General features: G+C 39.1%; 18 non-coding genes across 18 annotated transcripts; all 18 read right to left on the bottom strand.

Moving 5' to 3' along the window:
- Positions 1 to 696: 696 nt before the first annotated feature.
- Positions 697 to 778, bottom strand: trnal-cag (transfer RNA leucine (anticodon CAG)). Its single transcript has one exon. It is a non-coding gene; the product is annotated as a tRNA-Leu (tRNA).
- Positions 779 to 1,680: 902 nt separating this feature from the next.
- Positions 1,681 to 1,762, bottom strand: trnal-uag (transfer RNA leucine (anticodon UAG)). Its single transcript has one exon. It is a non-coding gene; the product is annotated as a tRNA-Leu (tRNA).
- Positions 1,763 to 2,684: 922 nt separating this feature from the next.
- Positions 2,685 to 2,766, bottom strand: trnal-cag (transfer RNA leucine (anticodon CAG)). Its single transcript has one exon. It is a non-coding gene; the product is annotated as a tRNA-Leu (tRNA).
- A 920-nt stretch (positions 2,767 to 3,686) lies between these two features.
- On the bottom strand, positions 3,687 to 3,768 carry trnal-cag (transfer RNA leucine (anticodon CAG)). Its single transcript has one exon. It is a non-coding gene; the product is annotated as a tRNA-Leu (tRNA).
- Positions 3,769 to 4,665: 897 nt separating this feature from the next.
- Positions 4,666 to 4,747, bottom strand: trnal-uag (transfer RNA leucine (anticodon UAG)). The gene has a single exon. It is a non-coding gene; the product is annotated as a tRNA-Leu (tRNA).
- Positions 4,748 to 5,663: 916 nt separating this feature from the next.
- On the bottom strand, positions 5,664 to 5,745 carry trnal-cag (transfer RNA leucine (anticodon CAG)). Its single transcript has one exon. It is a non-coding gene; the product is annotated as a tRNA-Leu (tRNA).
- Positions 5,746 to 7,669: 1,924 nt separating this feature from the next.
- Positions 7,670 to 7,751, bottom strand: trnal-cag (transfer RNA leucine (anticodon CAG)). Its single transcript has one exon. It is a non-coding gene; the product is annotated as a tRNA-Leu (tRNA).
- An 897-nt stretch (positions 7,752 to 8,648) lies between these two features.
- On the bottom strand, positions 8,649 to 8,730 carry trnal-uag (transfer RNA leucine (anticodon UAG)). Its single transcript has one exon. It is a non-coding gene; the product is annotated as a tRNA-Leu (tRNA).
- Positions 8,731 to 9,646: 916 nt separating this feature from the next.
- trnal-cag (transfer RNA leucine (anticodon CAG)) lies at positions 9,647 to 9,728 on the bottom strand. The gene has a single exon. It is a non-coding gene; the product is annotated as a tRNA-Leu (tRNA).
- A 2,925-nt stretch (positions 9,729 to 12,653) lies between these two features.
- On the bottom strand, positions 12,654 to 12,735 carry trnal-cag (transfer RNA leucine (anticodon CAG)). The gene has a single exon. It is a non-coding gene; the product is annotated as a tRNA-Leu (tRNA).
- A 906-nt stretch (positions 12,736 to 13,641) lies between these two features.
- Positions 13,642 to 13,723, bottom strand: trnal-uag (transfer RNA leucine (anticodon UAG)). The gene has a single exon. It is a non-coding gene; the product is annotated as a tRNA-Leu (tRNA).
- A 921-nt stretch (positions 13,724 to 14,644) lies between these two features.
- Positions 14,645 to 14,726, bottom strand: trnal-cag (transfer RNA leucine (anticodon CAG)). The gene has a single exon. It is a non-coding gene; the product is annotated as a tRNA-Leu (tRNA).
- A 908-nt stretch (positions 14,727 to 15,634) lies between these two features.
- trnal-cag (transfer RNA leucine (anticodon CAG)) lies at positions 15,635 to 15,716 on the bottom strand. The gene has a single exon. It is a non-coding gene; the product is annotated as a tRNA-Leu (tRNA).
- Positions 15,717 to 16,624: 908 nt separating this feature from the next.
- trnal-cag (transfer RNA leucine (anticodon CAG)) lies at positions 16,625 to 16,706 on the bottom strand. Its single transcript has one exon. It is a non-coding gene; the product is annotated as a tRNA-Leu (tRNA).
- Positions 16,707 to 17,615: 909 nt separating this feature from the next.
- trnal-cag (transfer RNA leucine (anticodon CAG)) lies at positions 17,616 to 17,697 on the bottom strand. Its single transcript has one exon. It is a non-coding gene; the product is annotated as a tRNA-Leu (tRNA).
- A 909-nt stretch (positions 17,698 to 18,606) lies between these two features.
- On the bottom strand, positions 18,607 to 18,688 carry trnal-cag (transfer RNA leucine (anticodon CAG)). The gene has a single exon. It is a non-coding gene; the product is annotated as a tRNA-Leu (tRNA).
- An 895-nt stretch (positions 18,689 to 19,583) lies between these two features.
- trnal-cag (transfer RNA leucine (anticodon CAG)) lies at positions 19,584 to 19,665 on the bottom strand. Its single transcript has one exon. It is a non-coding gene; the product is annotated as a tRNA-Leu (tRNA).
- Positions 19,666 to 20,573: 908 nt separating this feature from the next.
- On the bottom strand, positions 20,574 to 20,655 carry trnal-cag (transfer RNA leucine (anticodon CAG)). Its single transcript has one exon. It is a non-coding gene; the product is annotated as a tRNA-Leu (tRNA).
- Positions 20,656 to 21,154: the final 499 nt, after the last annotated feature.

Genomic DNA, 21,154 nt, shown 5'->3' with positions numbered 1-21,154 from the left:
ACGGTATTGAGGAAACCTTGAATGTTGATAGAAATGAATAGCCACTGTGTTTCAGCTCCACATTAAATGCTGCTTCTTTGTTTGCTTTGTAATTTCAAAGCACCTTTCTCTCTTCTTTGTGTCCATTCTTACATTTTTATGACTCTGGTAGAAAATTTGGATTTGATTGTAAATAGAACAAAGTACAGAGGAACATATAGAGTAAGTGGCAAGTTGGCACATGAGGTGTAAGGCAGCCTGGATAGGAGATCCAGACTTTGATTGAATGAAGGATGGGAGTAATTGTCACCTCTGGTAACCAGTTTCAACTCCTAATGACTAAGTGAAACAGTCAAGAACTTGTAGCCTTCACTCAGTGTTGTAATCACAAATATGTCAGCCATATTTGCAATAATCAACAATGACTTTATGATTACCAGATTTGTTGAAAACAACTTCCATCAATGCTTATGGAAAAAAACAGACAAAATATCAGGAGGAGTTTTTAATGAATAGATTGATAACATATTGATTTGCCTTTGGTTAATTTGTAGCATGTGTGACAACAATGTTGAGAGCAAATAAAGTAAGTTTTGTCTGAATAAGTTAAAATGAAGCAAGCTATTAGTTGATGTTAATAGAGAATAAATGCAGAGCAGAGTTCCATTGATGAGGACACCAAGAGCCAGTATAGAAGTAGCCTGACTGTTGGCTGAATGTCAGAAGTGGGATTTGAACCCACGCCTCTTACGAGACTGCGACCTGATCGCAGCGCCTTGGACCGCTCGGCCATCCTGACATCCTCTACAAAAACCAATGCCGAGTGCAATACAAAGAAGACCTATGTGCTTAACAACTGTCTGCTCAGAAGGCAAAGAATGATTGGTGAAAACGGCCAAACCCTTTTTTAACTGAATTTACACTACTGAGAAGTTTTTTCTTGGTAAGGACCCATGATACTCAACAGTTACAATGTCGTGGAACTCTTGTCTGGTGGTAGCACCAGGATGTTCCGCAGTCTACGGTATTGAGGAAACCTTGAATGTTGATAGAAATGAATAGCCACTGTGTTTCAGCTCCACATTAACTGCTGCTTCTTTGTTTGCTTTGCAATTTCAAAGCACGTATCTCCTTTGTGTCCATTCTTACATTTTTATGACTCTGGTAGAAGATTTGGATTTGATTGTAAATAGAACAAAGTACAGAGGAACATATAGAGTAAGTGGCAAGTTGGCACATGAGGTGTAAGGCAGCCTGGATAGGAGATCCAGACTTTGATTGAATGAAAGATGGGAGTAATTGTCACCTCTGGTAACCAGTTTCAACTCCTAATGACTAAGTGAAACAGTCAAGAACTCGTAGCCTTCGCTCAGTGTTGTAATCACAAATATGTCAGCCATATTTGCAATAATCAACAATGACTTTATGAATACCAGATTTGTTGAAAACAACTTCCATAAATGCTTATGGAAAAAACAGACAAAATATCAGGAGGAGTTTTTAATGAATAGATTGATAACATATTGATTTGCCTTTGGTTAATATGTAGCATGTGTGACAACAATGTTGAGAGGAAATAAAGTAAGTTTTGTCTGAATAAGTTCAAATCAAGCAAGCTATTAGGTGATGTTAATAGAGAACAAATGCAGAGCAGAGTTCCATTGTTGAGGACACCAATAGCCAGTATAGAAGTAGCCTGACTGTCAGAAGTGGGATTTGAACCCACGCCTCTTACGAGACTGCGACCTAAACGCAGCGCCTTGGACCGCTCGGCCATCCTGACATCCTCTACAAAAACCAATGCCGAGTGCAATACAAAGAAGACCTATGTGCTTAACAACTGCTTGTCTGCTCAGAAGGCAAAGAATGATTGGTGAAAACGGCCTTTCCTTTTTTAACTGAATTTACACTACTGAGAAGTTTTTTTTTGGTAAGGACCCATGATACTCAACAGTTACAATGTCGTGGAACTCTTGTCTGGTGGTAGCACCAGGATGTTCCGCAGTCTAAGGTATTGAGGAAACCTTGAATGTTGATAGAAATGAATAGCCACTGTGTTTCAGCTCCACATTAAATGCTGCTTCTTTGTTTGTTTTGCAATTTCAAAGCACCTTTCTCTCTTCTTTGTGTCCATTCTTACATTTTTATGACTCTGGTAGAAGATTTGGATTTGATTGTAAATAGAACAAAGTACAGAGGAACATATAGAGTAAGTGGCAAGTTGGCACATGAGGTGTAAGGCAGCCTGGATAGGAGATCCAGACTTTGATTGAATGAAAGATGGGAGTAATTGTCACCTCTGGTAACCAGTTTCAACTCCTAATGACTAAGTGAAACAGTCAAGAACTTGTAGCCTTCGCTCAGTGTTGTAATCACAAATATGTCAGCCATATTTGCAATAATCAACAATGACTTTATGAATACCAGATTTGTTGAAAACAACTTCCATCAATGCTTATGGAAAAAAAACAGACAAAATATCAGGAGGAGGTTTTAATGAATAGATTGATAACATATTGATTTGCCTTTGGTTAATTTGTAGCATGTGTGACAACAATGTTGAGAGCAAATAAAGTAAGTTTTGTCTGAATAAGTTAAAATGAAGCAAGCTATTAGTTGATGTTAATAGAGAATAAATGCAGAGCAGAGTTCCATTGATGAGGACACCAATAGCCAGTATAGAAGTAGCCTGACTGTTGGCTGAATGTCAGAAGTGGGATTTGAACCCACGCCTCTTACGAGACTACGACCTGAACGCAGCGCCTTGGACCGCTCGGCCATCCTGACATGCTCTACAAAAGCCAATGGCGAGTGCAATACAAAGAAGACCTATGTGCTTACCAACTGCTTGTCTGTTCAGAAGGCAAAGATTGATTGGTGAAAACGGCCTTTCCTTTTTTAACTGAATTTACACTACTGAGAAGTTTTTTTTTGGTAAGGACCCATGATACTCAACAGTTACAATGTCGTGGAACTCTTGTCTGGTGGTAGCACCAGGATGTTCCGCAGTCTACGGTATTGAGGAAACCTTGAATGTTGATAGAAATGAATAGCCACTGTGTTTCAGCTCCACATTAACTGCTGCTTCTTTGTTTGCTTTGCAATTTCAAAGCACGTATCTCCTTCTTTGTGTCCATTCTTACATTTTTATGACTCTGGTAGAAGATTTGGATTTGATTGTAAATAGAACAAAGTACAGAGGAACATATAGAGTAAGTGGCAAGTTGGCACATGAGGTGTAAGGCAGCCTGGATAGGAGATCCAGACTTTGATTGAATGAAAGATGGGAGTAATTTTCACCTCTGGTAACCAGTTTCAACTCCTAATGACTAAGTGAAACAGTCAAGAACTCGTAGCCTTCGCTCAGTGTTGTAATCACAAATTTGTCAGCCATATTTGCAATAATCAACAATGACTTTATGAATACCAGATTTGTTGAAAACAACTTCCATCAATGCTTATGGAAAAAAACAGACAAAATATCAGGAGGAGTTTTTAATGAATAGATTGATAACATATTGATTTGCCTTTGGTTAATTTGTAGCATGTGTGACAACAATGTTGAGAGCAAATAAAGTAAGTTTTGTCTGAATAAGTTAAAATGAAGCAAGCTATTAGTTGATGTTAATAGAGAATAAATGCAGAGCAGAGTTCCATTGATGAGGACACCAAGAGCCAGTATAGAAGTAGCCTGACTGTTGGCTGAATGTCAGAAGTGGGATTTGAACCCACGCCTCTTACGAGACTGCGACCTGAACACAGCGCCTTGGACCGCTCGGCCATCCTGACATCCTCTACAAAAACCAATGCCGAGTGCAATACAAAGAAGACCTATGTGCTTAACAACTGCTTGTCTGCTCAGAAGGCAAAGAATGATTGGTGAAAACGGCCAAACCCTTTTTTAACTGAATTTACACTACTGAGAAGTTTTTTCTTGGTAAGGACCCATGATACTCAACAGTTACAATGTCGTGGAACTCTTGTCTGGTGGTAGCACCAGGATGTTCCGCAGTCTACGGTATTGAGGAAACCTTGAATGTTGATAGAAATGAATAGCCACTGTGTTTCAGATCCACATTAACTGCTGCTTCTTTGTTTGCTTTGCAATTTCAAAGCACGTATCTCCTTCTTTGTGTTCATTCTTACATTTTTATGACTGTGGTAGAAGATTTGGATTTGATTGTAAATAAAACAAAGTACAGAGGAACATATAGAGTAAGTGGCAAGTTGGCACATGAGGTGTAAGGCAGCCTGGATAGGAGATCCAGACTTTGATTGAATGAAAGATGGGAGTAATTGTCACCTCTGGCAACCAGGTTCAACTCCTAATGACTAAGTGAAACAGACATTCGCTCAGTGTTGTAATCACAAATATGTCTGCCATATTTGCAATAATCAACAATGAATTTATGAATACCAAATTTGTTGAAAACAACTTCCATAAATGCTTATGGAAAAAAACAGACAAAATATCAGGAGGAGTTTTTAATGAATAGATTGATAACATATTGATTTGCCTTTGGTTAATATGTAGCATGTGTGACAACAATGTTGAGAGCAAATAAAGTAAGTTTTGTCTGAATAAGTTAAAAGGAAGCAAGCTTTTAGGTGATGTTAATAGAGAACAAATGCAGAGCAGAGTTCCATTGATGAGGACACCAATAGCCAGTATAGAAGTAGCCTGACTGTCAGAAGTGGGATTTGAACCCACGCCTCTTACGAGACTGCGACCTAAACGCAGCTCCTTGGACCGCTCGGCCATCCTGACATCCTCTACAAAAACCAATGCCGAGTGCAATACAAAGAAGACCTATGTGCTTAACTGCTTGTCTGCTCAGAAGGCAAAGAATGATTGGTGAAAACGGCCTTTCCTTTTTAAACTGAATTTACACTACTGAGAAGTTTTTCTTGGTAAGGACCCATGATACTCAACAGTTACAATGTCGTGGAACTCTTGTCTGGTGGTAGCACCAGGATGTTCCGCAGTCTACGGTATTGAGGAAACCTTGAATGTTGATAGAAATGAATAGCCACTGTGTTTCAGCTCCACATTAACTGCTGCTTCTTTGTTTGCTTTGCAATTTCAAAGCACGTAACTCCTTCTTTGTGTCCATTCTTACATTTTTATGACTCTGGTAGAAGATTTGGATTTGATTGTAAATAGAACAAAGTACAGAGGAACATATAGAGTAAGTGGCAAGTTGGCACATGAGGTGTAAGGCAGCCTGGATAGGAGATCCAGACTTTGATTGAATGAAAGATGGGAGTAATTGTCACCTCTGGTAACCAGTTTCAACTCCTAATGACTAAGTGAAACAGTCAAGAACTCGTAGCTTTCGCTCAGTGTTGTAATCACAAATATGTCAGCCATATTTGCAATAATCAACAATGACTTTATGAATACCAGATTTGTTGAAAACCACTTCCATAAATGCTTATGGAAAAAAACAGACAAAATATCAGGAGGAGTTTTTAATGAATAGATTGATAACATATTGATTTGCCTTTGGTTAATATGTAGCATGTGTGACAACAATGTTGAGAGCAAATAAAGTAAGTTTTGTCTGAATAAGTTCAAATCAAGCAAGCTTTTAGGTGATGTTAATGGAGAACAAATGCAGAGCAGAGTTCCATTGATGAGGACACCAAGAGCCAGTATAGAAGTAGCCTGACTTTTGGCTGAATGTCAGAAGTGGGATTTGAACCCACGCCTCTTACGAGACTGCAACCTGAACGCAGCGCCTTGGACCGCTCGGCCATGCTGACATGCTCTACAAACGCCAATGGCGAGTGCAATACAAAGAAGACCTATGTGCTTACCAACTGCTTGTCTGTTCAGAAGGCAAAGATTGATTGGTGAAAACGGCCTTTCCTTTTTTAACTGAATTTACACTACTGAGAAGTTTTTTCTTGGTAAGGACCCATGATACTCAACAGTTACAATGTCGTGGAACTCTTGTCTGGTGGTAGCACCAGGATGTTCCGCAGTCTACGGTATTGAGGAAACCTTGAATGTTGATAGAAATGAATAGCCACTGTGTTTCAGCTCCACATTAAATGCTGCTTCTTTGTTTGCTTTGCAATTTCAAAGCACGTATCTCCTTCTTTGTGTCCATTCTTACATTTTTATGACTCTGGTAGAAGATTTGGATTTGATTGTAAATAGAACAAAGTACAGAGGAACATATAGAGTAAGTGGCAAGTTGGCACATGAGGTGTAAGGCAGCCTGGATAGGAGATCCAGACTTTGATTGAATGAAAGATGGGAGTAATTTTCACCTCTGGCAACCAGTTTCAACTCCTAATGACTAAGTGAAACAGTCAAGAACTTGTAGCCTTCGCTCAGTGTTGTAATCACAAATATGTCAGCCATATTTGCAATAATCAACAATGACTTTATGAATACCAGATTTGTTAGAAACAACTTCCATCAATGCTTATGGAAAAAAAACAGACAAAATATCAGGAGGAGTTTTTAATGAAAAGATTGATAACATATTGATTTGCCTTTGGTTAATTTGTAGCATGTGTGACAACAATGTTGAGAGCAAATAAAGTAGGTTTTGTCTGAATAAGTTCAAATCAAGCAAGCTATTAGTTGATGTTAATAGAGAATAAATGCAGAGCAGAGTTCCATTGATGAGGACACCAAGAGCCAGTATAGAAGTAGCCTGACTGTTGGCTGAATGTTAGAAGTGGGAATTGAACTCACGCCTCTTACAAGACTGCGACCTGAACGCAGCGCCTTGGACCGCTCGGCCATGCTGACATGCTCTACAAACGCCAATGGCGAGTGCAATACAAAGAAGACCTATGTGCTTACCAACTGCTTGTCTGTTCAGAAGGCAAAGATTGATTGGTGAAAACGGCCTTTCCTTTTTTAACTGAATTTACACTACTGAGAAGTTTTTTCTTGGTAAGGACCCATGATACTCAACAGTTACAATGTCGTGGAACTCTTGTCTGGTGGTAGCACCAGGATGTTCCGCAGTCTACGGTATTGAGGAAACCTTGAATGTTGATAGAAATGAATAGCCACTGTGTTTCAGCTCCACATTAAATGCTGCTTCTTTGTTTGCTTTGCAATTTCAAAGCACGTATCTCCTTCTTTGTGTCCATTCTTACATTTTTATGACTCTGGTAGAAGATTTGGATTTGATTGTAAATAGAACAAAGTACAGAGGAACATATAGAGTAAGTGGCAAGTTGGCACATGAGGTGTAAGGCAGCCTGGATAGGAGATCCAGACTTTGATTGAATGAAAGATGGGAGTAATTTTCACCTCTGGCAACCAGTTTCAACTCCTAATGACTAAGTGAAACAGTCAAGAACTTGTAGCCTTCGCTCAGTGTTGTAATCACAAATATGTCAGCCATATTTACAATAATCAACAATGACTTTATGAATACCAGATTTGTTAGAAACAACTTCCATCAATGCTTATGGAAAAAAAACAGACAAAATATCAGGAGGAGTTTTTAATGAAAAGATTGATAACATATTGATTTGCCTTTGGTTAATTTGTAGCATGTGTGACAACAATGTTGAGAGCAAATAAAGTAAGTTTTGTCTGAATAAGTTAAAATGAAGCAAGCTATTAGTTGATGTTAATAGAGAATAAATGCAGAGCAGAGTTCCATTGATGAGGACACCAAGAGCCAGTATAGAAGTAGCCTGACTGTTGGCTGAATGTCAGAAGTGGGATTTGAACCCACGCCTCTTACGAGACTGCGACCTGAACGCAGCGCCTTGGACCGCTCGGCCATCCTGACATCCTCTACAAAAACCAATGCCGAGTGCAATACAAAGAAGACCTATGTGCTTAACAACTGCTTGTCTGCTCAGAAGGCAAAGAATGATTGGTGAAAACGGCCAAACCCTTTTTTAACTGAATTTACACTACTGAGAAGTTTTTTCTTGGTAAGGACCCATGATACTCAACAGTTACAATGTCGTGGAACTCTTGTCTGGTGGTAGCACCAGGATGTTCCGCAGTCTACGGTATTGAGGAAACCTTGAATGTTGATAGAAATGAATAGCCACTGTGTTTCAGATCCACATTAACTGCTGCTTCTTTGTTTGCTTTGCAATTTCAAAGCACGTATCTCCTTCTTTGTGTTCATTCTTACATTTTTATGACTCTGGTAGAAGATTTGGATTTGATTGTAAATAAAACAAAGTACAGAGGAACATATAGAGTAAGTGGCAAGTTGGCACATGAGGTGTAAGGCAGCCTGGATAGGAGATCCAGACTTTGATTGAATGAAAGATGGGAGTAATTGTCACCTCTGGCAACCAGGTTCAACTCCTAATGACTAAGTGAAACAGACATTCGCTCAGTGTTGTAATCACAAATATGTCTGCCATATTTGCAATAATCAACAATGAATTTATGAATACCAAATTTGTTGAAAACAACTTCCATAAATGCTTATGGAAAAAAACAGACAAAATATCAGGAGGAGTTTTTAATGAATAGATTGATAACATATTGATTTGCCTTTGGTTAATATGTAGCATGTGTGACAACAATGTTGAGAGCAAATAAAGTAAGTTTTGTCTGAATAAGTTAAAAGGAAGCAAGCTTTTAGGTGATGTTAATAGAGAACAAATGCAGAGCAGAGTTCCATTGATGAGGACACCAATAGCCAGTATAGAAGTAGCCTGACTGTCAGAAGTGGGATTTGAACCCACGCCTCTTACGAGACTGCGACCTAAACGCAGCTCCTTGGACCGCTCGGCCATCCTGACATCCTCTACAAAAACCAATGCCGAGTGCAATACAAAGAAGACCTATGTGCTTAACTGCTTGTCTGCTCAGAAGGCAAAGAATGATTGGTGAAAACGGCCTTTCCTTTTTAAACTGAATTTACACTACTGAGAAGTTTTTCTTGGTAAGGACCCATGATACTCAACAGTTACAATGTCGTGGAACTCTTGTCTGGTGGTAGCACCAGGATGTTCCGCAGTCTACGGTATTGAGGAAACCTTGAATGTTGATAGAAATGAATAGCCACTGTGTTTCAGCTCCACATTAACTGCTGCTTCTTTGTTTGCTTTGCAATTTCAAAGCACGTAACTCCTTCTTTGTGTCCATTCTTACATTTTTATGACTCTGGTAGAAGATTTGGATTTGATTGTAAATAGAACAAAGTACAGAGGAACATATAGAGTAAGTGGCAAGTTGGCACATGAGGTGTAAGGCAGCCTGGATAGGAGATCCAGACTTTGATTGAATGAAAGATGGGAGTAATTGTCACCTCTGGTAACCAGTTTCAACTCCTAATGACTAAGTGAAACAGTCAAGAACTCGTAGCTTTCGCTCAGTGTTGTAATCACAAATATGTCAGCCATATTTGCAATAATCAACAATGACTTTATGAATACCAGATTTGTTGAAAACCACTTCCATAAATGCTTATGGAAAAAAACAGACAAAATATCAGGAGGAGTTTTTAATGAATAGATTGATAACATATTGATTTGCCTTTGGTTAATATGTAGCATGTGTGACAACAATGTTGAGAGCAAATAAAGTAAGTTTTGTCTGAATAAGTTCAAATCAAGCAAGCTTTTAGGTGATGTTAATGGAGAACAAATGCAGAGCAGAGTTCCATTGATGAGGACACCAAGAGCCAGTATAGAAGTAGCCTGACTTTTGGCTGAATGTCAGAAGTGGGATTTGAACCCACGCCTCTTACGAGACTGCGACCTGAACGCAGCGCCTTGGACCGCTCGGCCATGCTGACATGCTCTACAAACGCCAATGGCGAGTGCAATACAAAGAAGACCTATGTGCTTACCAACTGCTTGTCTGTTCAGAAGGCAAAGATTGATTGGTGAAAACGGCCTTTCCTTTTTTAACTGAATTTACACTACTGAGAAGTTTTTTCTTGGTAAGGACCCATGATACTCAACAGTTACAATGTCGTGGAACTCTTGTCTGGTGGTAGCACCAGGATGTTCCGCAGTCTACGGTATTGAGGAAACCTTGAATGTTGATAGAAATGAATAGCCACTGTGTTTCAGCTCCACATTAAATGCTGCTTCTTTGTTTGCTTTGCAATTTCAAAGCACGTATCTCCTTCTTTGTGTCCATTCTTACATTTTTATGACTCTGGTAGAAGATTTGGATTTGATTGTAAATAGAACAAAGTACAGAGGAACATATAGAGTAAGTGGCAAGTTGGCACATGAGGTGTAAGGCAGCCTGGATAGGAGATCCAGACTTTGATTGAATGAAAGATGGGAGTAATTTTCACCTCTGGCAACCAGTTTCAACTCCTAATGACTAAGTGAAACAGTCAAGAACTTGTAGCCTTCGCTCAGTGTTGTAATCACAAATATGTCAGCCATATTTGCAATAATCAACAATGACTTTATGAATACCAGATTTGTTAGAAACAACTTCCATCAATGCTTATGGAAAAAAAACAGACAAAATATCAGGAGGAGTTTTTAATGAAAAGATTGATAACATATTGATTTGCCTTTGGTTAATTTGTAGCATGTGTGACAACAATGTTGAGAGCAAATAAAGTAGGTTTTGTCTGAATAAGTTCAAATCAAGCAAGCTATTAGTTGATGTTAATAGAGAATAAATGCAGAGCAGAGTTCCATTGATGAGGACACCAAGAGCCAGTATAGAAGTAGCCTGACTGTTGGCTGAATGTTAGAAGTGGGAATTGAACTCACGCCTCTTACAAGACTGCGACCTGAACGCAGCGCCTTGGACCGCTCGGCCATGCTGACATGCTCTACAAACGCCAATGGCGAGTGCAATACAAAGAAGACCTATGTGCTTACCAACTGCTTGTCTGTTCAGAAGGCAAAGATTGATTGGTGAAAACGGCCTTTCCTTTTTTAACTGAATTTACACTACTGAGAAGTTTTTTCTTGGTAAGGACCCATGATACTCAACAGTTACAATGTCGTGGAACTCTTGTCTGGTGGTAGCACCAGGATGTTCCGCAGTCTACGGTATTGAGGAAACCTTGAATGTTGATAGAAATGAATAGCCACTGTGTTTCAGCTCCACATTAAATGCTGCTTCTTTGTTTGCTTTGCAATTTCAAAGCACGTATCTCCTTCTTTGTGTCCATTCTTACATTTTTATGACTCTGGTAGAAGATTTGGATTTGATTGTAAATAGAACAAAGTACAGAGGAACATATAGAGTAAGTGGCAAGTTGGCACATGAGGTGTAAGGCAGCCTGGATAGGAGATCCAGACTTTGATTGAATGAAAGATGGGAGTAATTTTCACCTCTGGCAACCAGTTTCAACTCCTAATGACTAAGTGAAACAGTCAAGAACTTGTAGCCTTCGCTCAGTGTTGTAATCACAAATATGTCAGCCATATTTACAATAATCAACAATGACTTTATGAATACCAGATTTGTTGAAAACAACTTCCATCAATGCTTATGGAAAAAAACAAACAAAATATCAGGAGGAGTTTTTAATGAAAAGATTGATAACATATTGATTTGCCTTTGGTTAATTTGTAGCATGTGTGACAACAATGTTGAGAGCAAATAAAGTAGGTTTTGTCTGAATAAGTTCAAATCAAGCAAGCTATTAGTTGATGTTAATAGAGAATAAATGCAGAGCAGAGTTCCATTGATGAGGACACCAAGAGCCAGTATAGAAGTAGCCTGACTGTTGGCTGAATGTTAGAAGTGGGAATTGAACTCACGCCTCTTACAAGACTGCGACCTGAACGCAGCGCCTTGGACCGCTCGGCCATGCTGACATGCTCTACAAACGCCAATGGCGAGTGCAATACAAAGAAGACCTATGTGCTTACCAACTGCTTGTCTGTTCAGAAGGCAAAGATTGATTGGTGAAAACGGCCTTTCCTTTTTTAACTGAATTTACACTACTGAGAAGTTTTTTCTTGGTAAGGACCCATGATACTCAACAGTTACAATGTCGTGGAACTCTTGTCTGGTGGTAGCACCAGGATGTTCCGCAGTCTACGGTATTGAGGAAACCTTGAATGTTGATAGAAATGAATAGCCACTGTGTTTAAGCTCCACATTAAATGCTGCTTCTTTGTTTGCTTTGCAATTTCAAAGCACGTATCTCCTTCTTTGTGTCCATTCTTACATTTTTATGACTCTGGTAGAAGATTTGGATTTGATTGTAAATAGAACAAAGTACAGAGGAACATATAGAGTAAGTGGCAAGTTGGCACATGAGGTGTAAGGCAGCCTGGATAGGAGATCCAGACTTTGATTGAATGAAAGATGGGAGTAATTTTCACCTCTGGCAACCAGTTTCAACTCCTAATGACTAAGTGAAACAGTCAAGAACTTGTAGCCTTCGCTCAGTGTTGTAATCACAAATATGTCAGCCATATTTGCAATAATCAACAATGACTTTATGAATACCAGATTTGTTGAAAACAACTTCCATCAATGCTTATGGAAAAAAACAGACAAAATATCAGGAGGAGTTTTTAATGAAAAGATTGATAACATATTGATTTGCCTTTGGTTAATTTGTAGCATGTGTGACAACAATGTTGAGAGCAAATAAAGTAGGTTTTGTCTGAATAAGTTCAAATCAAGCAAGCTATTAGTTGATGTTAATAGAGAATAAATGCAGAGCAGAGTTCCATTGATGAGGACACCAAGAGCCAGTATAGAAGTAGCCTGACTGTTGGCTGAATGTTAGAAGTGGGAATTGAACTCACGCCTCTTACAAGACTGCGACCTGAACGCAGCGCCTTGGACCGCTCGGCCATCCTGACATGCTCTACAAAAGCCAAAGGCGAGTGCAATACAAAGAAGACCTATGTGCTTAACAACTGCTTGTCTGTTCAGAAAGCAAAGAATGATTGGTGAAAACGGCCTTTCCTTTTGTTACTGAATTTACACTACTAAAATGTTTGTGTTGGTAAGGACCCATGATACTCAACAGTTACAATGTCGTGGAACTCTTGTCTGGTGGTAGCACCAGGATGTTCCGCAGTCTACGGTATTGAGGAAACCTTGAATGTTGATAGAAATGAATAGCCACTGTGTTTCAGCTCCACAATAAATGCTGCTTCTTTGTTTGCTTTGCAATTTCAAAGCACGTATCTCCTTCTTTGTGTCCATTCTTACATTTTTATGACTCTGGTAGAAGATTTGGATTTGATTGTAAATAGAACAAAGTACAGAGGAACATATAGAGTAAGTGGCAAGTTGGCACATGAGGTGTAAGGCAGCCTGGATAGGAGATCCAGACTTTGATTGAATGAAAGATGGGAGTAATTGTCACCTCTGGCAACCAGTTTCAACTCCTAATGACTAAGTGAAACAGTCATTCGCTCAGTGTTGTAATCACAAATATGTCAGCCATATTTGCAATAATCAACAATGACTTTATGAATACCAGATTTGTTGAAAACAACTTCCATAAATGCTTATGGAAAAAAACAGACAAAATATCAGGAGGAGTTTTTAATGAATAGATTGATAACATATTGATTTGCCTTTGGTTAATTTGTAAGATGTGTGACAACAATGTTGAGAGCAAATAAAGTAAGTTTTGTCTGAATAAGTTAAAATGAAGCAAGCTATTAGTTGATGTTAATAGAGAATAAATGCAGAGCAGAGTTCCATTGATGAGGACACCAATAGCCAGTATAGAAGTAGCCTGACTGTTGGCTGAATGTCAGAAGTGGGATTTGAACCCACGCCTCTTACGAGACTGCGACCTAAACGCAGCGCCTTGGACCGCTCGGACATCCTGACATCCTCTACAAAAACCAATGCCGAGTGCAATACAAAGAAGACCTATGTGCTTAACAACTGCTTGTCTGCTTCAATAGGCAAAGAATGATTGGTGAAAACGGCCAAACCCTTTTTTAACTGAATTTACACTACTGAGAAGTTTTTTTTTGGTAAGGACCCATGATACTGAACAGTTACAATGTCGTGGAACTCTTGTCTGGTGGTAGCACCAGGATGTTCCGCAGTCTACGTATTAAGGAAACCTTGAATGTTGATAGAAATGAATAGCCACTGTGTTTCAGCTCCACATTAAATGCTGCTTCTTTGTTTGCTTTGCAATTTCAGAGCACGTATCTCCTTCTTTGTGTCCATTCTTACATTTTTATGACTCTGGTAGAAGATTTGGATTTGATTGTAAATAGAACAAAGTACAGAGGAACATATAGAGTAAGTGGCAAGTTGGCACATGAGGTGTAAGGCAGCCTGGATAAGAGATCCAGACTTTGATTGAATGAAAGATGGGAGTAATTGTCACCTCTGGTAACCAGTTTCAACTCCTAATGACTAAGTGAAACAGTCAAGAACTTGTAGCCTTCGCTCAGTGTTGTAATCACAAATATGTCAGCCATATTTGCAATAATCAACAATGACTTTATGAATACCAGATTTGTTGAAAACAACTTCCATCAATGCTTATGGAAAAAAACAGACAAAATATCAGGAGGAGTTTTTAATGAATAGATTGATAACATATTGATTTGCCTTTGGTTAATTTGTAGCATGTGTGACAACAATGTTGAGAGGAAATAAAGTAGTTTTTTTCTGAATAAGTTAAAATGAAGCAAGCTATTAGTTGATGTTAATAGAGAATAAATGCAGAGCAGAGTTCCATTGATGAGGACACCAAGAGCCAGTATAGAAGTAGCCTGACTGTTGGCTGAATGTCAGAAGTGGGATTTGAACCCACGCCTCTTACGAGACTGCGACCTGAACGCAGCGCCTTGGACCGCTCGGCCATCCTGACATCCTCTGCAAAAACCAATGCCGAGTGCAATACAAAAAAAGACCTATGTGCTTAACAACTGCTTGTCTGTTCAGAAGGCAAAGAATGATTGGTGAAAACGGCCTTTCCTTTTTTAACTGAATTTACACTACTGAGAAGTTTTTTCTTGGTAAGGACCCATGATACTCAACAGTTACAATGTCGTGGAACTCTTGTCTGGTGGTAGCACCAGGATGTTTCGCAGTCTACGGTATTGAGGAAACCTTGAATGTTGATAGAAATGAATAGCCACTGTGTTTCAGCTCCACATTAACTGCTGCTTCTTTGTTTGCTTTGAAATTTCAAAGCACGTATCTCCTTCTTTGTGTCCATTCTTACATTTTTATGACTCTGGTAGAAGATTTGGATTTGATTGTAAATAGAACAAAGTACAGAGGAACATATAGAGTAAGTGGCAAGTTGGCACATGAGGTGTAAGGCAGCCTGGATAGGAGATCAAGACTTTGATTGAATGAAAGATGGGAGTAATTGTCACCTCTGGCAACCAGTTTCAACTCCTAATGACTAAGTGAAACAGTCATTCGCTCAGTGTTGTTATCACAAATATGTCAGCCATATTTGCAATAATCAACAATGACTTTATGAATACCAGATTTGTTGAAAACAACTTCCATCAATGCTTATGGAAAAAAACAGACAAAATATCAGGAGGAGTTTTTAATGAATAGATTGATAACATATTGATTTGCCTTTGGTTAATATGTAGCATGTGTGACAACAATGTTGAGAGCAAATAAAGTAAGTTTTGTCTGAATAAGTTCAAATCAAGCAAGCTTTTAGGTGATGTTAATAGAGAACAAATGCAGAGCAGAGTTCCATTGATGAGGACACCAAGAGCCAGTATAGAAGTAGCCTGACTGTTGGCTGAATGTCAGAAGTGGGATTTGAACCCACGCCTCTTACGAGACTGCGACCTGAACGCAGCGCCTTGGACCGCTCGGCCATCCTGACATCCTCTACAAAAAACCAATGCCGAGTGCAATACAAAGAAGACCTATGTGCTTAACAACTGCTTGTCTGCTCAGAAGGCAAAGAATGATTGGTGAAAACGGCCTTTCCTTTTTTAACTGAATTTACACTACTGAGAAGTATTTCTTGGTAAGGACCCATGATACTCAACAGTTACAATGTCGTGGAACTCTTGTCTGGTGGTAGCACCAGGATGTTCCGCAGTCTACGGTATTGAGGAAACCTTGAATGTTGATAGAAATGAATAGCCACTGTGTTTCAGCTCCACATTAAATGCTGCTTCTTTGTTTGCTTTGCAATTTCAAAGCACGTATCTCCTTCTTTGTGTCCATTCTTACATTTTTATGACTCTGGTAGAAGATTTGGATTTGATTGTAAATAGAACAAAGTACAGAGGAACATATAGAGTAAGTGGCAAGTTGGCACATGAGGTGTAAGGCAGCCTGGATAGGAGATCCAGACTTTGATTGAATGAAAGATGGGAGTAATTGTCACCTCTGGCAACCAGTTTCAACTCCTAATGACTAAGTGAAACAGTCATTCCCTCAGTGTTGTAATCACAAATATGTCAGCCATATTTGCAATAATCAACAATGACTTTATGAATACCAGATTTGTTGAAAACAACTTCCATAAATGCTTATGGAAAAAAAACAGACAAAATATCAGGAGGAGTTTTTAATGAATAGATTGATAACATATTGATTTGCCTTTGGTTAATTTGTAGCATGTGTGACAACAATGTTGAGAGCAAATAAAGTAAGTTTTGTCTGAATAAGTTAAAATGAAGCAAGCTATTAGTTGATGTTAATAGAGAATAAATGCAGAGCAGAGTTCCATTGATGAGGACACCAATAGCGATTATAGAAGTAGCCAGACTGTTGGCTGAATGTCAGAAGTGGGATTTGAACCCACGCCTCTTACGAGACTGCGACCTGAACACAGCGCCTTGGACCGCTGGGCCATCCTGACATCCTCTACAAAATCCAATGCCGAGTGCAATACAAAGAAGACCTATGTGCTTAACAACTGCTTGTCTGCTCAGAAGGCAAAGAATGATTGGTGAAAACGGCCAAACCCTTTTTTAACTGAATTTACACTACTGAGAAGTTTTTCTTGGTAAGGACCCATGATACTCAACAGTTACAATGTCGTGGAACTCTTGTCTGGTGGTAGCACCAGGATGTTCCGCAGTCTACGGTATTGAGGAAACCTTGAATGTTGATAGAAATGAATAGCCACTGTGTTTCAGCTCCACATTAAGTGCTGCTTCTTTGTTTGCTTTGCAATTTCAAAGCACGTATCTCCTTCTTTGTGTCCATTCTTACATTTTTAAGACTCTGGTAGAAGATTTGGATTTGATTGTAAATAGAACAAAGTACAGAGGAACATATAGAGTAAGTGGCAAGTTGGCACATGAGGTGTAAGGCAGCCTGGATAGGAGATCCAGACTTTGATTGAATGAAAGATGGGAGTAATTGTCACCTCTGGCAACCAGTTTCAACTCTTGATGACTTAGTGAAACAGTCAAGAACTCGTAGCCTTCGCTCAGTGTTGTAATCACAAATATGTCAGCCATATCTGCAATAGACAAAAATGACTTTATGAATACCAGATTTGTTGAAAACAACTTCCATAAATGCTTATGGAAAAAAACAGACAAATTATCAGGAGGAGTTTTTAATGAATAGATTGATAACATATTGATTTGCCTTTGGTTAATTTGTAGCATGTGTGACAACAATGTTGAGAGCAAATAAAGTAAGTTTTGTCTGAATAAGTTCAAATCAAGCAAGCTATTAGGTGATGTTAATAGAGAACAAATGCAGAGCAGAGTTCCATTGATGAGGACACCAATAGCCAGTGTAGAAGTAGCCTGACTGTCAGAAGTGGGATTTGAACCCACGCCTCTTACGAGACTGCGACCTGAACGCAGCGCCTTGGACCGCTCGGCCATCCTGACATCCTCTACAAAAGCCAATGGCGAGTGCAATACAAAGAAGACCTATGTGCTTAACAACTGCTTGTCTGTTCAGAAGGCAAAGAATGATTGGTGAAAACGGCCTTTCCTTTTTTAACTGAATTTACACTACTGAGATGTTTGTGTTGGTAAGGGCCTATGATACTCAACAGTTACAATGTCGTGGAACTCTTGTCTGGTGGTAGCACCAGGATGTTCCGCAGTCTACGGTATTGAGGAAACCTTGAATGTTGATAGAAATGAATAGCCACTGTGTTTCAGCTCCACATTAAATGCTGCTTCTTTGTTTGCTTTGCAATTTCAAAGCACGTTTCTCTCTTCTTTGTGTCCATTCTTACATTTTTATGACTCTGGTAGAAGATTTGGATTTGATTGTAAATAGAACAAAGTACAGAGGAACATATAGAGTAAGTGGCAAGTTGGCACATGAGGTGTAAGGCAGCCTGGATAGGAGATCCAGACTTTGATTGAATGAAGGATGGGAGTAATTGTCACCTCTGGTAACCAGTTTCAACTCCTAATGACTAAGTGAAACAGTCAAGAACTTGTAGCCTTCGCTCAGTGTTGTAATCACAAATATGTCAGCCATATTTGCAATAATCAACAATGACTTTATGAATACCAGATTTGTTGAAAACAACTTCCATCAATGCTTATGGAAAAAAACAGACAAAATATCAGGAGGAGTTTTTAATGAATAGATTGATAACATATTGATTTGCCTTTGGTTAATTTGTAGCATGTGTGACAACAATGTTGAGAGCAAATAAAGTAAGTTTTGTCTGAATAAGTTAAAATGAAGCAAGCTATTAGTTGATGTTAATAGAGAATAAATGCAGAGCAGAGTTCCATTGATGAGGACACCAATAGCCAGTGTAGAAGTAGCCTGACTGTCAAAAGTGGGAATTGAACCCACGTCTCTTACGAGGCTGCGACCTGAACGCAGCGCCTTGGACCGCTCGGCCATCCTGACATCCTCTACAAAAACCAATGCCGAGTGCAATACAAAGAAGACCTATGTGCTTAACAACTGCTTGTCTGCTCAGAAGGCAAAGAATGATTGGTGAAAACGGCCTTTCCTTTTTTAACTGAATTTACACTACTGAGATGTTTGTGTTGGTAAGGACCCATGATACTCAACAGTTACAATGTCGTGGAACTCTTGTCTGGTGGTAGCACCAGGATGTTCCGCAGTCTACGGTATTGAGGAAACCTTGAATGTTGATAGAAATGAATAGCCATTGTGTTTCAGCTCCACATTAAATGTTGCTTCTTTGTTTGCTTTGCAATTTCAAAGCACGTATCTCCTTCTTTGTGTCCATTCTTACATTTTTATGACTCTGGTAGAAGATTTGGATTTGATTGTAAATAGAACAAAGTACAGAGGAACATATAGAGTAAGTGGCAAGTTGGCACATGAGGTGTAAGGCAGCCTGGATAGGAGATCCAGACTTTGATTGAATGAAAGATGGGAGTAATTGTCACCTCTGGCAACCAGTTTCAACTCCTAATGACTAAGTGAAACAGACATTCGCTCAGTGTTGTAATCACAAATATGTCAGCCATATTTGCAATAATCAACAATGACTTTATGAATACCAGATTTGTTGAAAACAACTTCCATAAATGCTTATGGAAAAAAACAGACAAAATATCAGGAGGAGTTTTTAATGAATAGATTGATAACATATTGATTTGCCTTTGGTTAATATGTAGCATGTGTGACAACAATGTTGAGAGCAAATAAAGTAAGTTTTGTCTGAATAAGTTAAAATGAAGCAAGCTTTTAGGTGATGTTAATGGAGAACAAATGCAGAGCAGAGTTCCATTGATGAGGACACCAATAGCCAGTGTAGAAGTAGCCTGACTGTCAAAAGTCGGATTTGAACCCACGCCTCTTACGAGACTGCGACCTGAACGCAGCGCCTTGGACCGCTCGGCCATCCTGACATCCTCTACAAAAGCCAATGGCAAGTGCAATACAAAGAAGACCTATGTGCTTAACAACTGCCTGTCTGTTCAGAAGGCAAAGAATGATTGGTGAAAACGGCCTTTCCTTTTTTAACTGAATTTACACTACTGAGATGTTTGTGTTGGTAAGGACCCATGATACTCAACAGTTACAATGTCGTGGAACTCTTGTCTGGTGGTAGCACCAGGATGTTCCGCAGTCTATGGTATTGAGGAAACCTTGAATGTTGATAGAAATGAATAGCCACTGTGTTTCAGCTCCACATTAAATGCTGCTTCTTTGTTTGCTTTGCAATTTCAAAGCACCTTTCTCTCTTCTTTGTGTCCATTCTTACATTTTTATGACTCTGGTAGAAGATTTGGATTTGATTGTAAATAGAACAAAGTACAGAGGAACATATAGAGTAAGTGGCAAGTTGGCACATGAGGTGTAAGGCAGCCTGGATAGGAGATCCAGACTTTGATTGAATGAAAGATGGGAGTAATTGTCACCTCTGGCAACCAGTTTCAACTCCTAATGACTAAGTGAAACAGTCATTCGCTCAGTGTTGTAATCACAAATATGTCAGCCATATTTGCAATAATCAACAATGACTTTATGAATACCAGATTTGTTGAAAACAACTTCCATAAATGCTTATGGAAAAAAAACAGACAAAATATCAGGAGGAGTTTTTAATGAATAGATTGATAACATATTGATTTGCCTTTGGTTAATTTGTAGCATGTGTGACAACAATGTTGAGAGCAAATAAAGTAAGTTTTGTCTGAATAAGTTAAAATGAAGCAAGCTATTAGTTGATGTTAATAGAGAATAAATGCAGAGCAGAGTTCCATTGATGAAGACACCAATAGCCAGTATAGAAGTAGCCAGACTGTTGGCTGAATGTCAGAAGTGGGATTTGAACCCACGCCTCTTACGAGACTGCGACCTGAACACAGCGCCTTGGACCGCTCGGCCATCCTGACATCCTCTACAAAATCCAATGCCGAGTGCAATACAAAGAAGACCTATGTGCTTAACAACTGCTTGTCTGCTCAGAAGGCAAAGAATGATTGGTGAAAACGGCCAAAGCCTTTTTTAACTGAATTTACACTACTGAGAAGTTTTTCTTGGTAAGGACCCATGATACTCAACAGTTACAATGTCGTGGAACTCTTGTCTGGTGGTAGCACCAGGATGTTCCGCAGTCTACGGTATTGAGGAAACCTTGAATGTTGATAGAAATGAATAGCCACTGTGTTTCAGCTCCACATTAAGTGCTGCTTCTTTGTTTGCTTTGCAATTTCAAAGCACGTATCTCCTTCTTTGTGTCCATTCTTACATTTTTAAGACTCTGGTAGAAGATTTGGATTTGATTGTAAATAGAACAAAGTACAGAGGAACATATAGAGTAAGTGGCAAGTTGGCACATGAGGTGTAAGGCAGCCTGGATAGGAGATCCAGACTTTGATTGAATGAAAGATG

This window comes from Oryzias latipes, chromosome 13, assembly GCF_053564925.1.
Source record: "Oryzias latipes strain Hd-rR chromosome 13, Olatipes_Hd-rR_3.1".
NCBI lineage: Eukaryota > Metazoa > Chordata > Actinopteri > Beloniformes > Adrianichthyidae > Oryzias > Oryzias latipes.
The sequence above is the reverse complement of the archived record's forward strand: the minus strand, read 5'-3'. Positions and strand labels throughout refer to the sequence as shown.